The following is a 4,197-nucleotide window of genomic DNA, read 5'->3' on the forward strand; positions in this document are numbered from 1 at the left end:
AGTTAAGAAAGTTATTTTAACATTCAAAGTTCAAGCACAACTCTCTTTTTCACCAATCTCACTCATTCCCAACTTCTTCCCTTTTCTTTTATTTTCACATTGAGCTCATCTTTCATGCTTTTTTTTTCTTTTCTTTCTTTTTCTCATGCATTTTTCTTTTTCAATACTCGAGCTCAATGCTACTCTTTTTCCATTCAACTTTCCCCATACAACCCCAAACTTGAACCTTTTCAGCACATGCAATTAATCCCAACCCAACTCAAGGTCAATAATTTCAAATCAAGGGTTTTCATTCTGTTTAAGGCTAAGGTTCAAAAAGGGTATAATATTTTAATCACTTTGGGTAAAAATTTGGCTAAGTAAGGGTTTCCAAACATGGCCTTAATCATATGACATAAACATGCAATTCAATCAATTATCAAGATTTAGGCAATATCATTCATGATTTCCTGTGAACAATACATACATCAAGAAAACTCTGGAGCCCAATACCTCACACAACATGCTTTCTCACACATTATTCATGCTTAACATCATAATCACAATCATAAACCACTATACATCTGTTCACATGGCTAATGGACCATTTACTTGGATATCAACATGCACACAGTTTCAATCATCATAATTGAATAACTCATCATGCAATATAAAATCAAACCATCATCAGAACCAATGTACAGGCCAAGCATAGACAAATAAAATTCAACCTATTCTACTAATTCAAAGTACAAAAGAAAAAGAAAAACCTGGGTTGCCTCCCAATAGTGCTTGTTTAATGTCACGAGCCTGACCCAAACCTGTCTAGCACTCATCAGTAAGTGCCTATCTTTCCAACACCCTTCAGTAGGTGTGCCTACCTGTATCCCTCAGTAGATACATACAAAATTCTAGCATCCCTCAGTAGATGCTACCCAAAATTGTTTAAAATTCCAAAAAGTTACATGTCCAAAATCCAATAACCTAAAACTAAAAATGTTTTACAGCAAGTAGGATTATAAAGCAAATATCTTCAAGTCTTTCCATCCCGGTTGGGGTCTTCATCTACCCAACTCATCAGTTGCCTTCTATCCACTCTTCTGATGGCTTTGGTATATGGTCTTATAATCTCCACCACGCCATCTTCTTTGATTTTGTTGAAAATCCACTTCCTGTTTTTGAATTTTACCTGTGAACCACGTGGAAAGGATGTATCTTCTGAGTGGATCGTGCCTCCTTTATCAACCTCCTCATTTTCAGGTACCTGCAAAACATTAGAATTGTTAGTGTTGGTACCTGTTGTGCTATCCTCATCATCTGACGCAACTTCCCTTCTATATCTGACTCTCTTTCTTCTTCTCATTTTTTCTTCTTTAAAGCCACCATATATTAACACCTGGTCATGGTCTCTTAACGTCATGCTTCCATCATGGATACGCGTATCATCATTTTAGAAGTCCTCATAAAAGGCCTTCCCAAAATTAATGGAATTCTTTCCTCATTCTCCATATCCACAACTACAAAATCAACCAAGAACTCCAACTGCTCAATATGAACAATTGCATCCTCCACCTTGCCAGCTGACTTCTTAATAGAACCATTTGCAACCGTTAGAGAAATATCTAATTGTTTTAATACTAGCCCTTTAATTTTCTTCAAATAACTCAAGGGCATCATATTAATGCTAGATCCAGAGTCTATCATAGCTCTTCCTATATCCATATCATTTATCACGCATGGAAGATTCACCCACCCTGGATCCTTCATTTTAGGTGGATGGTGTTTCTTTCTTGGCTGCACAAGCACTTCCTGTTCTTCCTCATCTGTATCTAAATCTATCACTTCTCCAAAATAATACTTAATTTTCTTAGAGTAAATAGGAATTTGAGGATGATTTTCATTTAGAGGAACAATAGTCACCTGATTAAATATTTCTCTAATTGGCCCATGGTGACCATCTTTTTTTCTCTCATTTTTTTCGAACCCCTCTTCTCTCTCTTCACCAATCTCATCACTTTCGCTCCTCTCTTCATCTTCCTCCTTACTACTTTCTACCTCAATAACTTACTCCTCTGGTTTTCTTTTCTCCCCTATTACAACAACATGACACTCCTCATTAGGATTAACATCAGTATTAACCCTGAGTTGATTCTTTTCTGTGGTGTCAACCCTTTTTTACAGTTGACCAAGTTGAATCTCCAAAGATCTGAAGCTGGCTTGGTTACTTGCATGTTGAGACGCATAAACTTTTATGAATTTATCAAATCTATCAGTAAAGTCTCTAACAGTCTCTGTCAAGTGACTTACTTGTTGCCACAAAGGTAAAGGTTGTTGCGGTTGGAAGCCTCCTGTTTGTCCAGATGGGTTATTCTGTGGTTGTCCAATACTAGGATGGTTATTCCAACGTTAACTAGAATTGCCTTGGTTGAAGTTCCCCTGCCTGTACTGAAACTGATTCCCCATGTAATTGGCTTCCTGCTGCATCTCCCCAAGGAAATCACATTAACCATTGATATGGTCACCACCACAGAAATCACATAGCTGCTGCGCTTGGGAGACATTACGAATCTCCTTAGGAAGTTGTGAGAGGATCTTTGTCATGTTGTCTAGCTTTTGGGTTAGAAGATGATTCTGAGCTAGCATAGCATCATCTGCAGGCAAGTGCAAGACTCCTCTCTTTGTTGTAGGTGCACCCTTTTCACTGTAAGTTTCCTGCTCATTAGCAGTTATACGCTCTATCAAGTCATAGGCTTCATCTTCAGTCTTTTGTTTAATATAACCTCCAACTGAGGCATCCAACATCATCTTAGACTGCATAGTCAGTCCACCTACGTAAGCAAGAACTAGGGTTGTCTTGTCAAACCCATGGACTGGTGTCTTCCTTAATAAGCCTTTGAATCTTTCCCATGCTTGACCTATAGTCTCTTCCATGCCTTGCTTGAATGATGAGATCTCCAGTCTTCCCTGAGTAACTTTAGACTGTGGGAAATATTTATTGACAAACTTTGTAGCCACAGTCTCCCATGTTGTAAACGTCCCTTCAGGGAAGGAATTCAACCACGTCTTAGCGTTGCCCCCCAATAAGAATGAGAACAAACTAAGCTTTACTCTCTCGTCTGATACACCTGCCATCTTCACTGTGTTGCAAATTTTACTAGACGTTGTCAAATGGTCATATGGGTTCTCATTTGACAATCTGTTAAACTGGTTGCTTTGCACCAGGTATATAAGCGCTGGATTCATCACCATATTAGTCGTTTGATTTGTAGGCATGGCTATGCTATTAAAATGGAAAGGGCCAACAACATTAGACTGATCTGCAAGAGTACGCCATGGAGTAGTTTGTCCAGCCATCTCCTCTGCTCTTCGAACTGGTGAAGGTGATAGTAATCTTTCAGAAGAAGGAAAAAAATCCCTAGATGGGCGTCTGACTCTCCTTCTTCCCCTTGCCTCACTTAAGCCTTCAAGAAGAGGTTGCGTACTTTTCTTGCTCCTAGTATGTCTAGTCTCCTACTGCATGCACAAGAAACACAAACCCTAGTAGCACTTTTATATAAAAATAAAAATAAAACAAAAACAAAAACAAAAGCACAATATATACACTCAAGTCAAATTCAATCAAGTTACACTAGTAGATAAGTTAAACCGCGAGTCCCCGGCAACGACGCCAAAAACGTGTTAAGTCCTTGGCAAGTGTACCAGATCGTTATCAAGTAATATATGGGTAAGTCCAAGTATCGTTTCCCGAAGGATTCTTAGGCCTTAACTTTCGTGTAACCTAATTGTGTAAGATTTGAGAAGAAATTGATTTTAAGTTTTTAAATGCAAAAACAAAAGTAAACATGAAAATGCAGTGAATCAATGGTTGAGGAAAAACTATGGATGAATGGTGTTGTTGGGGTTTACAATTTCATCTTATCCACCCTCATATATCTACTTTTCTTATTTAATTCGCTTATTTATCATATTGCCATGCAAAATTTCTTTGTCTACCCTTAACCCAATCCCTTGGCGAAAAGAGCCTATTACTAATTATCGGCTTGCTATCCCTAGCCTCCCCTAGTAACTAATAATGCATAATAAACGGAAGAAAAATACAATTGATCGTCCTACCCCTATCCCTAGGCGGTATTAGCATAATCAAGGAATTCCCCCCAGTTCATGACATTATTGTATGTTCCCGTATCAATAAAGACAAACAACATTTACCGAATGAGT

The sequence above is a fragment of the Vigna radiata genome, chromosome 4, assembly GCF_000741045.1.
Source record: "Vigna radiata var. radiata cultivar VC1973A chromosome 4, Vradiata_ver6, whole genome shotgun sequence".
Taxonomy (NCBI): domain Eukaryota; kingdom Viridiplantae; phylum Streptophyta; class Magnoliopsida; order Fabales; family Fabaceae; genus Vigna; species Vigna radiata.